Source organism: Galleria mellonella, unplaced genomic scaffold, assembly GCF_026898425.1.
Source record: "Galleria mellonella isolate WM207_F2 unplaced genomic scaffold, CSIRO_AGI_GalMel_v1 utg232, whole genome shotgun sequence".
NCBI lineage: Eukaryota > Metazoa > Arthropoda > Insecta > Lepidoptera > Pyralidae > Galleria > Galleria mellonella.
In genome coordinates, this window is record NW_026442046.1 from 331,838 (window position 1) to 346,753 (window position 14,916).

Consider the following 14,916-nt stretch of genomic DNA (forward strand, 5'->3'; position numbering starts at 1 on the left):
TAATTTTTTTATATGTGCATGGTCGTATATACAAAAAAAAAAATAGGAACTTTTCTACTAACGTCGACCGCAGCTGGAATATTTTGCAATTACTTATTTATTCTTTATCGACCACTTTACATAAAAAAAAATACTAATACAAAAAGTGGACTTAATACTAAGCTTAAAGTGTTTAGCTTTATTTTATGTTATGTTCACACTACATAAGATTATTTGAGATACGTTTTTCATATAACTACTACATTATCAATTCAACTACTCCTCTCCATCCAAAGGTTGGCTGCAAGAGATCGCTCTCAGCGATAAGGCCGCCCGTTGTTGTCTCACTGCGATCATTTCTTGTAATTGTTTGTATCTATAATAAGTTTACTATTGTAATCTTATGGAGGAAACAATGAAGAGTATCTATCTATCTATATTTATCAGTCAGGTCGTATGCTTGTCAGCTCTGTTGCAAAAAAATAAATCAAAATTTACTAATTGTAACAACCCTACGCCTTCCAGAGCTCCCGATCAAACGCGCCATAAACTTACTATACATTTAATAGATCATTGATCTTCATCTCAGAACGCTATATTCATATAACGATCGACCTTATTACAAACGAATAGAGTACATATTACAATAGCAAACTACGATTACTGTAATTGTTATTGCACAAAATTATATCCACTTTAAAGGTTCATATTGCAAGGGCGTAGAGTGTATTTTTCAATGTCTCGATCGGCTATTAATTTTGCAAGATGGCTACTATTATTAGAACAGTGCGCGTGTGATTATCTCGCTCGCTCGTTAAGGTCACGCGTCCAGTGAAATTATATTAATTCAATTATATATTTATTTATTTGTTTTATTTATTTATTGCACAATAAAACTTTGTACAAGTGGCGAGCTTAATGCCGTACGGCATCACGGCCATTCTCTACCAGCTAAACATTCGGCACACTAAATATTATTAACCGACTTAAAAAAGGCGACGACAATCTTACGACAATCTTAATACAATAAAATGTCGTATGTAAATGTGTAATAATGAAAAAGTGTTTCTTCTTGTCGGTGCAACCGAATCATGCATTCTCTTCCAGCCAGCTCTATCCTTGACCTCCCTATACGACATGATTCCTAGTGTTGCCTTTATCTGTCCCATGTAGTTATTCCTCGGTCCCTTCCTCTTTTGCCCTCTATTTTTTCTTCTACAACGCTCTTTAAAAAGTATAAGGTGGCCTAGCATGGGAGATATTGAAGAAAAATTTATATAAGGACTTTTAATAGGAAAAACAGACGCAAAACCGATAATTTTTAAAAATATTGTTTACGTGTACGTTTGTTCCGACATCATAAAAAGACTACTGCATCACACTGAATGCAGTTTTCACTGTTCCTGAATTCCTAAATGTTCGACTTAGACCATAACTTCGACTGCCAAAAAAACTAGTGTATGTTTTATCTTGATGCGCTTTCTAGAACTATTCTATTTCATCATTTTTCCAAAGAAGCGGGAAAAAGTCTAGTCATTTTAATAGAAATACATGTTTCTATTACATTACTGACTAGGTAATGTCCGCGGTTTTGAACGTGTAGTGTCTTATTTTCCCTTGAAAATGAAATGTTAAAAAATCTTTACTTATCGGATGCATTTTTTTTTATGGGTGAAAATGAAATGGTAACCTCGCCTGCATTAACGAGATACGCCGGCGGAGCACCACTAAACGGTGATAGATGAGAATGAAAACAGCCCAGTTAGCCCATCATGATGAATTCATCAGGAATTAACCATGATAGTTTCCAGGGAGAATCGCGAGGTCGACCTGGTTGGGCATATTGCTAGCAATGGGATTCTCAGTCTCCGTTACTAACAATCCCTCCCTCCCCTATCGGATGCATTATAAAATAAAACTATGTTTAAAAAAAACAAGCTTATTTGAAATTGAACCATAGTGGCAAATTCGATAATATCTAATCATGTCCAAGGAGAACTGCGTGGAGGTCGACCTGGTAGGCTATATTGCCAGCAATAATATTATTAGACTCCATTATTAACAATCCCTTTCTCCCACTCAATTCATATCTCCGTTATAGCATAGCGTAGCATCCGCCGTGTACGTGCAAGCTAACATCGAGCGTGCCTGATCCTTGTTTTTATAAGCTTTTATCTCCAGCCGCCGTCTTTGTTGCGCTAATGCGTATCCTCGTGCGCCAGACAAGGACGGGCGCCGCTCTCGCGATGACGGACGGCTAAACTAATAGTTTCAGTTATTCATAGGCCGATTTGTGTACACTGTGTACAATCTGGTTGAATAGCCGGCAATTTATTATTTATTTATTTATTTAGTCTAAGATCCCGCTGCTGAATTGTTTACGTAAAAAAATAAACTTTTTAATGAAACTTCATTTGAATGAAATATTAAAGAATGTATAATGCTGCCGGGGGGAAAGGGATTGTTTTTTCTTTTGATGGGTGTAAATTGTATGGTAACCCCGCCTGCGCTAACGGGATACGCTGGCGGAGAACCAGTGAAGGGTGATAGATGAGAATGAAAACAGGCCAGTTAGCGCATCACGATGAATTCATCAGGAATTAACCATGATAGTTTCCAGGGAACCGCGAGGAGGTCGACCTGGTTGGGTATATTGCTAGCAATAGGATTCTCAGTCTCTATTACTAACAATCCCTTTCCCCCTCGGAAAGCGATTGTTAGTAGTTAGTAATCAGGTAGACCTCTACGTGGTCACCCCTGAAAACCGTCGTGCTGAATTCCAGGTGTATTCATCACGATGGGTTAACTGACCTGCCTTTTCATCCTCACCTATCATGCCTCCCTGGTACCTCGCCTGCGTATACCGTATTTTTTAATGGGTGATAATGGAATGGTAACCCTGCCTGCATTAACGGTATACGCTGGCGGGGCACCAGTGAGTGATGATAGGTGAGGATGAAAAGACAGGTCAGTTAGCCCATCGTGATGAATACATTTGGAATTCAGCACGATGGTTTCCAGGAAGACCGCCTGAAGAGAAGAGGTCGACCTGGTTGAGTATATTGCTAGCAATGGGGCCCTTAGTCTCCATTATTATTTTGTGACGATAAAAAAGTTTTTTTTTTTTCTATTGAAGTCTAAAGGGCTTACGTATTTAAAAACTGAACGCCGCGCTCCGGTCAGGATTTGTGGAACAGACTGAACCAAAGACAAAAATTACCTGAAACAAATAATTTTATTTAGTTATTTTATATGTTAATTGTTTTATTTTATTAATAACAATTATATTCTTTTTTTATACAACTTAGAATGGCATACAAGCTGACGGCCCACCTGATGGAAAGTGGTAACCGTCGCCTATAGACATGAGCAGTACCGTGGACATAACAGAGTATACTGTTTCGCCTTGATACCCCCCATGCGTTGCCATTCCTGAGGACTCATGTGTTATTCCTCTGTACCGTGCAAATTCACTGCTATATCGCACCCTTCAAACCGAAACACAGCCATGCGAACACAACTGCTTCACGGTTGAAACACGAATGGGACAGAGGTACCCAAGCAATCGACTTTTGTACCAAGTCTCCCTCTGGTGATACTAGAACTAGGTGTTCTCTTACGGGAGTCCATATCACAAGTAACTAGTTTAGTATTATTTTGTTTAATTCCGCCACCATTAGTATGTGTGAGACTGCCAACACTCGAAGATTGGCGACCACTGTTACTACCAGAAATTCGCAAAATGAATGCGTGATCAACAAAAACGTGAGCAAACAGAATGACATTAAAAATTGATTACTAGGTGTATTGTAGCATTTCTGGTAGTTAATAGTGGTGATCAATCTTCGAGTGTTGCCAGTCGCACACATACTAATGGTAGCGGAATTAAACAAAATAATTCAAATCAAATAATCAATAATATATAGCCTGTGTTACTCCATGATAATGTTAGTTTCATACGCGAAAGAATTATTAAAATAGTTTGAGAACTTTTTCAATTTATCCATGAAAAAGAAACGAACAAACAATCAAATCTTTCCTCTTTAAAATCATAATATAAATAGTTGTACATTACTGTGAACATCTATTTATTAAATTGTGATGATACTTATAAGTGGTTGCATATTCATTTAGCTATTTCGTCATATGGGCAAATAATTAGGTACTGGATTTTTGGTGACTGAGTGATAGTATTGTCCCTGGAATGTTAAAGGAGGAACGAGTTCAAATTTCTTAAATTTCGAAGCCGATGAGATTTTATGATATTATAACATTTAGTATTCGAAATTTAAATCAATCAGTGATAAATTTATACCACAATTTTTTTTATTACGTATCGTAACAAGTAAAAAACGATGTCTGTACAGCCGAGTCAGTTGCCAAGTATCAAAGTGTATATAAAACTGCATCCTTTCCCCGTTCTAAACTATTTAATGCAACAAACATATAACTTAAAACTAAAGCAATAAATATTGCAGTTGTTTGGTGCCAGGAAACTGCGCTCGCCGACTGTCTCCGCTCGCGGTATCTCGCCGCTGTGTTGCCAGTTCATAAATTAAATTGTTTTAAAAGAACGTGAAGTGTAATATCTATTTTAAATTGAAATAAATTTTAATTAAAAATTAAACATTCTTACTTAACAAGTTATTTTTGCAAACTTAAAAAATAATAAGTTTAGTCGTCAACCATTTTTAAAATATTACAAAATATCTAATCTTTCTAAGCGAAAGAGGTTTGTTTGAATCGAAGCATTTGGCGTTCCATTGTTTCTGCCTACCCTAATGGGAGACAGGCGTGACAGATATGTATGTATGTATCTAATCTTTTATTACAAGTATTTGTCTATGTCCTATTTTGAACAGAGACACTTTATAAATAAAATAATTGTAAAACACTACGAATAGTAATTATTTTAAGTTGATGCTTCTAGATGGTTGCATAGAAATATTATCCAATTTTGCCAATGAAAAATAAACTACTTGCTCTGTTTATAGGGGAACAAACTTTCTTATCATCTTTAGTTCGTATTTAAAATTCTAAAATATATTTTAGATATTAAATATTATGATTTGTTTCAATGAAAACTTAACGAAAATGTAAACCGATTAATAATCGAGCCGCCCACAAGATAATGCGCCGATGTCCAACAGCAGTACAAATCGAATGTCGACCAATCGATTGACTATTTCGATTTGTCAGTCGACTTCAAATGGAGGAAAGGGATTGTTAGTAATAGGGACTAATGACCCCATTGCTTAGCAAGCTCTGTCAGGTCGACCGCGTGGTTCCCCCTGGAAACCACTGTGATTAATACTTGTAGCATTCGTCACGATGGGCTAACTGACCTGCTTTCATCCTCACCTATCATCTCTCACTGGTGCTCCGTTAGTGTATACCGATGATAGCGCAGGCGGGGTTACCATTCCAATACCGTTCGATTTGGTTGTATTTTTTTATGTTGAAATTTTGAATATTTGAAACGGAATATATTAATATGTGAAGCAAAAACTTTGTACACCTTTTCACGAAAATTGCGCGGACGGAGGACTATGAAATTTGGCACACTTATAGTTTATACAAAGGAGTGAAAAAAATTTTTTTTTCAAATTATACATAATAAATACATTAAATCGATAAAAAAAAAACATTACACACACTACCATGAATTTGACGCACACACGCATCTATACTCTTTTGTTTATTCTTAATCTGTGGTCAAATTGGGAATAGATTAATATTGTTTTTAATATTTTTTGTCTATAGTCTTAATGAATGTCAAACATAATGATGTGAATAATGAATTCATTTATTACAGTATATGTTATGGTCGTATTTCGACCACGGATCGACCACTGGCATATTGCAATTACTAAGAACAAGGAGTTATTCAGAAGGAGTGATAAAATTGACAATTCATAATTGACTAGTGTATAAAAGATACGGCCGTATAACCCTACCAAATTCAGATACAACCCGCTTGCATACTTTCTACATAAACTGTGTCCAGTATATAATCTAGTAATGTAACATTTGTCATTGACAAATAATTGACATATCAAACATTTTCTATACACTAGCCTGCTATGAATTGAGAATAATAGCAACTGATGGTGTATCTTTCGTCCTCTTTTTACTAATTATATTTGCATAAGAAGAAAGGAGGCAACCATATGATTTACAGTTTTTATTTTATTTCATTCCTACTATGTAATTACACCCTTAGAGACGCTTGGAAATCTAGACTGAACGTGATTAAATCTAGTTTAAAATACAGCGTGCACAGGCTATGGTCAAAGTGGTGAAAGCGTAGAGATCTTAACAGGGCTGGGTTCATATTTATTGATGGGCGTTAGCGGACGCGGAAGCGGGAGCGGGAATGTAAGCATCGAGGTCGATTCAGAGACGTCATATTTATAAAGAAATTTAAGGAATAACCTAATTTGTTAGTCTCGTGGAATTACTCTTTTATGATCCATTATTAACTAAATTTATAATAACTTCGACTTAGAAACTAGTCGTATCCCTTGACTTGATCCGTGTGAATCAATATATTAAGAATCCTATGTGTTAAGTTTTTTTTTTTTTTTTTATAATGGATGACAATGGAATGGTAACAGTATACTCTGTTATGTCCATGGTACTGCTCATGTCTATAGGCGACGGTTATCACTTTCCGTCACTGGTGGACCGTCAGTTTGTTTGCCGTACCAAGTTGTATAAACAAATATATATGCATACATCGATACTTGATACAATTTTATTATAATTCGTAAAGATGAATGATTGATTGACAGACTGATTGATTGATAAGCTTTTATCTATTTGTATTAATACGAGCATAATCAACTTCCAGCAGCAGTATTTCCGAACCGATACGACAACATAACCTTCAAGAAAAGAAATTCCTTTTTAAAAGGCCGGCAGCACACCTGCAATGCCGCTAGTGTTGTGGGTGATCATGGGCGGCGGTAGTCACTTACCATCAGGTGAGCCGCATGCTCGTTTGCCCTCTGTGTTGTAAAAAAAAAACTGTCTTAAACCAGGGTTGCCAGATGGTATTTTTTATTTGTATAAAAAAGACTGTTTCTCTAAATAATCTCTGGAACTATTAATCGAATTTGCTAAATTATTTTTGTATTTGATAGCTCATTTCATGTAGAAGGTTGTATAACATCACAACACGACCACGGGCGAAACCGAGAGATGCATCTAGTCATTACATAGTATGAAACAAAGTCGCTGACGCTGTCTGTTCGTCCTTATGTATGCTTAAATCTTTAAAACTACGTAACGGATTTTGAAACTTTTTCTTTTAATAAATAGAGCGATTCAAGAGGAAGGTTTAGATGTATAATACATGCATAATATTGTAGAGGAACACTGGCAAATTTAGAGGTTTCTAATGTGATGTCGTAAATAAACACATTTTTTGCGCTTACATTACAAACGCTGGCTGAACCCCACGAGATAAATCAAAATAATGTACTTGTATTGTACACCTTAAAAAGGTCAACAAAAAAACTCCGCGATGGTATATGTCTATCTCTTAAGGATAACCCACAATAACCATTTTTTATCCTTTACATTTTACGAGGAAAAATGGCTTAATTACGAAGTGATTTAGCAATATAGCATTAATTTTTATCCAATTAAGTACCTTAAATACATTGTCCATTTAATATAGATCAATATGACCCTTTACAGCATGTAATTTAAATGAATATTTCCAAAGATATTACAGATTTAAAATGCAGGGACATAGCGGTGCGGCGGTACTGTATTGCACCCGTGCGAAGCCGGAGCGGGTCGCTAGTATTAAATAACTAGATAACACTGCCCGCGGCCGCTTATCAATAAAGTTACACACTAAACAAGACCTGAGTACGAACGCAGACAGGCACTTTCCACGAGAAATAACAGGTAAAAATCTTGATGGGCAAGTGGTGTTTTAACCTATTTAATAAAATGACGTCCCATCACTTTGCACGCATATTTACGTTACAGCAGAGAAACAACGTTTTTCCTCGTGAAATTATACGGTAGAGGCACATAGCACCGTGGTCTGTAGGAATGAGGTTTATTGGGTGATAATGGAATGGTAACCCCGCCCGCGCTATTGGTATACACCAGCGGGGCACCAGTGAGGGATGATAGGTGAGGATGAAGGCAGGTTGGCCCATAGTGATCAATTGAACAAAAATTAACCACTATGGTTTCTAGGGGGAACCGCGTGGAGGTCGACCTGATAGGATGTATTTTTTTTTATGGATGATAATGGAATGGTAGCCCCACCCGCGCTATCGGTATACACCGGCGGGGCATCAGTGAGAGATGATAGGTGAGGATGATATAGGTCAGTTAGCCCATCGTGACGAATTCAACAAGAATTGTTCACGATGGTTTCCAGGGGAAACCACGTGGAAGTCGACCTAATAAGGCATATTGCTAGCAATGGGGCTGTTAAACTCCATTGCTAACAATTTCCCCCCGATAGGGTGTATTGCTAGCAATGAGATTGTTAAATTTCATTACTAACAATCCCTTCCCCCCACTAAAGAGTCCTCAGGAATGGCAACGCATGGCGGGTATCATGTGCGAAACAAAATACTCTGTTATGTCCACAGTACTGCTCATGTCTATAGGCGACGGTTACCACTTACCATCAGGTGGACCGTCATATGGGTTGTTAAATCTGATAGCTGTTAACAATTCTTACATCTGACCTGTCACATTCACGGGAGCGCATCAAAGGTAACCTTGACCAGTTAGCTGCATATAAAAAAGTAAAAAAAACTTTATATAAACTTAACTGAAAAGCTATTAATTTGTAAACACTTTCGCTTCTCATTATTATACAGTGTACGGATCCAAACATATGTTTGTTATGTTATACTTATCAAGCAGACCGTGACTTATGTATACGGCTGCCATAACGATACGATGCCACATCTGTTAGTGTAATAATCCGCTAAATTACATCACATTCGGTATAACAAGTTTGTATTTAGAAGCTCATCTAAGTCTTCCAAGCAATTTCAAAGAAAGACGAGGTACTAAATTTATTTATTTATTTTAAAGACATACATAACAAATTGTAACCCCTCCTGTGCTATCGGCATACGCTGGCGGGGCACCAGTGAAGGGTGACAGGTGAGGATGAAGGCAGGTTAGTTGGCCCATGCCCTGGGAGTTGGAGGCCAATGCCTGTGCGTCGGTCTATGAGTGGCGTGCGGAGCGGAGGCGCCAAGGTGCCGAGCCTTCCAGCCTGGAAGTTGCGCTGCGGAAGTCCCACGCTCGACGGGTCCTGCAGCGGGAGTGGGAACAGCGGCTGGCTGATCCATGGGCCGGACCGTCGAGGCTATCCGTATACTTCTTTAGAAGTAGATGGACAGGCGGCGATGGCCGCTGACCTTCAGGATGACATAGATACTGTCGGGGCATGGGTGCTTTGGGCGATATCTGTGTTATGTCGCGCGCAGGGAGCCGACGGAGGAGTGCCATGCTTGTGGAGCGGACCAGGACATGGCGGAGCATACGCTGGAGGAGTGCCCAGCGTATGCCGATGAGCGTCGCGTCTTGTCCGCGGTAGTGGGGAGCGATCTTTCGCTGCCCGCCGTGGTTCGGCGGATGGTGAGCAGTGAGAGATCGTGGGAAGCAATGCTCGCCTTCTGCGATGCCGTCATGTCGCAGAAGGAGGCGGCGGAAAGGCAGAAAGACGTTAAAAAAATAGGTCAGTTGGCCCTAGTGACCAATTGAACAAGAATTGTCCACTATGGTCTCCAGGGAGAACCGCGTGGTGATCACATGATAGGATGTATTGCTAGCAATGAGCCTATTAAGTCTCATTACTAACGATCCCTTTCCCCCCGTCATGTGTAGTCCCAGCATAAAACAAGCCACCCCTTACTTTCCCGTGAATGTCGTAAGAGGCAAATAAGGGAGAGCGAGGGATGCGCAATAGCGTCCCTTTTAAAACATCTTCAAAGCCTAACTGCAGTTGCCAATCCGCTTGCCGAGCGTGGCAAATACTGGCAAACCCCAATGGACTTATGTTTCGCAGTTGACGATTAAAGGCTAGTGTTAGGACATAACATAGATTTTTACTAAATAAGCCAAAAAAATTAACTCTAATTTTTTTTTTATACAACTTAGAATGGCAAACAAGCTGACGGCCCACCTGATGGAAAGTGGTAACCGTCGCCTATAGACATGAGCAGTACCATGCACATAACAGAGTATACTGTTTCGCCCGTGATACTCCCCATGCGTTGCCATTCCTGAGGACTCAGGTGTTATTCCTCTGTACCCAGTAAATTCACGCCATATCCCACCCTTCAAACCGAAACACAGCCATGCAAACACAACTACTTCACGGTTGAAACACGAATGGGACAGAGGTACTCAAGCAATCGACTTTTGTACAAAGTCTCCCTCTGGTAATTTTTAAGGAATATATACATAATAATTGTTAAGGAAGTAAGTATATAGATTAAATTAAAATTTACGACGTCAATAAAACCAAATGAACGTTTTAAACATTTGAAAATACACTGCACACATTGTGTGTATGGAAAAATACAACAATTAACTGGATCTTTCTATTATATCGTCAAAAAACCAACCAACTTCCTTGAATTGTGAATCAATAGTGCAAAACAAAGGTATATAGCTCACTATAACGTGATAGGATTGCTTAATCCTCGCTTTATTTGAGCAATACTCAAGTTTTAAAGTAAATTTAAGTTGTGTGCGGTCGGAATTGCAAATTAGGATGTCGAAACGGTTTTGTATCTGTGACAACAAAGAGGCGATGCCAGGATTACACGCTACTTGCAGTTTTATGCTGTTTTTATTTTTATTTTATATTTATTTACTTTTTATTACACCACTTAAAGAACAGTACAAAGATGTAAATTTATTATTTAATGTTGGCAACGTAAGTATCTACGCAAATAGGAAGTTAATAATATTCTACACATAGCAACACTGTTCAACAAGCAATTTCTAATTATAAAATAAAAACTGTAAATCGTATGGTTGCCTCCTTTCTTCTTATGCAAATATAATTAGTAAAAAAAGGACGAAAGATACACCATCAGTTGCTATTCTTCTCAATTCATAGCAGGCTAGTGTATAGAAAATATTTGATATGTCAATTATTTATTAGTCAATGACAAATTTTACATTACTAGATTGTATATTCGACACAGTTTACGTAGAAAGTATGCGAGTAGGTTGTATCTGAATTTGGTAGGGTTATAAGGCCGTATAACATTTTTTATACACTAGCCTGCTATGAATTGACAAAAATAGCACTGATGGGTGTATCTTCCATCCTGTTTTTACTAATTACATTTGTATAAGAAGAAAGGAGGCAATGATATGATTTACAGTTTTTATTTTATCATTACTTTAGATAGAGCATCGAGCCTCAAAAACGGGTCAACTTTTTGTCAGCTAATTGGCAAATTAGATGACTCATTTTTCTTATCCTTGTTCTATATACTCACGCATAAAATGTATCTTGACGTATTGTTTAATAAATAAATTAAGTGTTTACGCATTAAAAACATGTAGAAATTATAAGACAAAATAAATATAGAAGTTATAAAGGAATCACTCGTAACTACACGTATTTAGCACGCAATATTGTATGAAAAAGTTGACCCGTTTTTCTCGAAGCATTTGTATGGAGACACTGTATATAATCTAAGTATAATATTTATTGATTCAGTCATCAATGTTTAGTTATCATTGTTTTATTTAAATCTGACTCCAAAGGTTTAGAATTTTCATAGAAATATTGTACAACAAAAAAATACTTGAATAACATTTACAATTCTATATTTAGAATTTATTAGAAAATTTATAATGATATTATATTGTAATGTGTCCAGACTTGTTCTTAGTTCTCTCCATAGTGGCACGGGGTGAATCTAAGGTATTACATGTACGTTATTTTTAAATTATTGTTTTAATTTAATATTTGTTCATTACTTCGCCCTGTCAATTATATTTTCTATTATTCCTGCCTACGGTCGACTGGTAGATAACGCCATACGGTGTTAAGTCCGCCATTTACACTTTTTGGTGTATTAAAATTTAATAAATAAATAAATAAATAAACATGTTACACTTATGAAGTGCAAAAGGCGATCTTATCGCTAAAGCAATCTCTTCCAGACAACCTTTGGGTAGAAAAGAAAAAAAGAGGCTAGCTATTTGACGAACAAGTGTAACTAATAAAAAAAAAAAGAAAAACACTCATTACATCTTAGTACTTATATACACCCTATCAGGTCGACCTCCACTCGGTTCCCCCTGGAAACCATCATGGTTAATTCTTGTCGAATTCATCACGGTAGGCCAACTGACCTGCATTCATTCTCACCTACCATCTTCAACTGGTGCCCCGTCGGTGTAAATCAATAGCGCGGACGAGGTTACCATTGCATTTTCACCCATAGAAAAAAAAAAACGTAACTGCTTTATGGCAGAAACACGAATGGGACAGATGTACCCAAGCAAACGACTTTTGTATAAAGTCTCCCTCTCCATCAAACATAATTCTAGCAACTCCAATAAACATCTGAAAACTCTCTCTCTCTTTATTACACTACTCTCGCGAGGGTGCGCCCTCTAGTGTCGAGATTTTTTACTTTATTGGTGTACCGATTGCACACTTGCACAGAAATAGAACCTTATTTTATTGATGTCGGTTAAAATACACACCACACACACGCTTGACTTTCTTTTCGCAAATCGAGAATCAAGTACCAGGGCAGCATGACCGCACAGAGACCGGGCGGCCGTGAGCGTGAGGTCGATGGCCGCGGGTTCAATGCCGACCCGTTGCTATAGTTACCGCGTACCGGCCACTCAATGCTGTTTGTGATTTTTGCCACAACACTATACGGATATGCATTTTTGAAATTAGAATGAAATAATCTCAGCAAAGTCTTAAACTCATTCTAAAAGGTTATTATCTCCTAGTAAAAGTTTATGTGTCAAGAACAAGAAAATTTAAAAAAATAATGGAAATTCTAGCAATTGCTAGCAATAAGCCCCATAAGGTTGGCCTCCACGTGGTCTCCCTGGAAACAATCGTGGTTAATTCTGGGTGAATTCATCACAATTTGCCAACTGACCTGCTTTCATCCTCACCTATCATCCCTCACTGGTGTCTGGTCCCAGCATAGAATAGGCCACCCCTACCTTTCCCGTGGGTGTCATAAGAGGTGACTAATGGAGGGCGAAGGATGGGCAACAGCGTCCCTCTTAAAACATCTCTAAAGCCTAACTGCGGTTGTCGATCCCCCATGGGGGAGGCTTATGTTCAACAGTGGAAGGTAATATAAATAAAATCCAGTACATCCCATTGGCATCCCATTAAACCAATATTCATGCTCTAGTAGCTAATTCACCCACGACCTGAGCTGCGTGACTGGCAGGCTAATTACCTGTAAACTAGCAATTAGCAAGTGCTGCACGTTCATTCAAGATCAATTGCTAATTGTCAAAAATAATGATGTTACATATAATGCTATTTTTTTTTTTATTTTACACTGGCTTTTTGCCCGCTCCTTCGTACACGTGGATTCCTTTCAAACCGAAACATAGTCATAAAAACACGACCCAAGCAAACGACAATGTCTTCTTCCAATGTACATGGGAAGATATTTAAGTTAATCATTCTTCTCTCAGTGTAATATTTTCTTGTAATTGTTTGTATCTATAATAAGTTTACTATAGTAACCTTATGGAGGAAACAAAAAAGAGTATCTATCTATCTATCTATCTAAAACAACTTTGTCTCTTGACGATGCCATGTACAATGGAAGAATATTAAGAAAAATTGATGCGAGAGGACTCGATAACAGCAAATAGATGGCAAAACAACAATTTTTAGAATTCTTCTTCTGTCTGTATGTTAGTTCTGACATTACCCAAAAACTACTGTACGAATTTGGATTAGATTCTCACAGTTGCATTCCTAAAGGTCTAACTCAAAACCCGGAGGGAGAAAAGGGATTGTTAGTAATGGAGACTGAGAATCCCATTGCTACCAATATATCCAACCAGGTCGACCTCGCGTTTCCCCCTGGAAACTATCATGGTTAATTCCTGATGAATTCATCATGATGGGCTAACTGGCCTGTTTTCATTCTCATCTATCACCCTTCACTGGTGCCCCGCCAGCGTATCCCGTTAGCGCAGGCGGGGTTACCATACCATTTTCATCCAAGAAAAAAAAACTCAAAACCCGGTGTATGTTTTATATCGTATGCCATGTAGAAATGGCCGATTGCTTGATTTTTCTATTTCTAAAGTCCACGCATACGAAACAATTTAAAGCTTTATTTTTATACCTCTAAAGTAGCAAACAAGCATTAAGCTCGTCCGATTGTAAACGGTCACTGTAGCCTATGGACGCTTGCAACACTGGAGGTGTTACGTGCGCGTTGCAGACTTTGAAGAGACCTTAATACGTCCTTTTTAAAGAACCCCATACTGTAGTCTGTAGGGAGTACCTCGGCAGGAAGCTCGTTCCACAGCCTGAGTGCTCGCGGGAGAGGATTCCTTTGAAACCGCACTGTGCGCGACCATTTAGGTTCAAATGTGTAAAGATGAGTTCCCTGTCGATGGCGAGCGGTGCGACGATAAAAGGTGACTTTAAGCATCATTTTACTGGAGGGAGACTTTGTACAAAAGTCGTTTGCTTGAGTACCTCTGTCCCATTCGTGTTTCAACCGTGAAGCAGTTGTGTTTGCATGGCTGTGTTCCGGTTTGAAGGGTGAGATATGGCGTGAATTTACAGGGTACAGAGGAATAACACCTGAGTCCTCAGGAATGTCAACGCATGGGGGGTATCATGGGCGAAACAGTACACTCTGTTATGTCCATGGTACTGCTCATGTCTATAGGCGACGGTTAACA

At 38.2% G+C, this 14,916-nt stretch overlaps 1 protein-coding gene and 1 long non-coding RNA gene across 4 annotated transcripts in view; both read right to left on the minus strand.

The window, feature by feature from the left end:
* Positions 1-14,916, minus strand: part of LOC113523456 (RNA-binding protein Musashi homolog 2) — a 185,540-nt gene that overhangs the window by 116,389 nt on the left and 54,235 nt on the right. The window lies entirely within an intron of this gene.
* The window catches only part of LOC128200675 (uncharacterized), a 65,919-nt gene continuing 54,078 nt past the window's right edge, over positions 3,076-14,916 (minus strand). The window contains exon 3 of the long non-coding RNA XR_008252841.1: positions 3,076-3,199. This is a non-coding gene — a long non-coding RNA (uncharacterized LOC128200675). The remainder of the gene's footprint in view (positions 3,200-14,916) is intronic.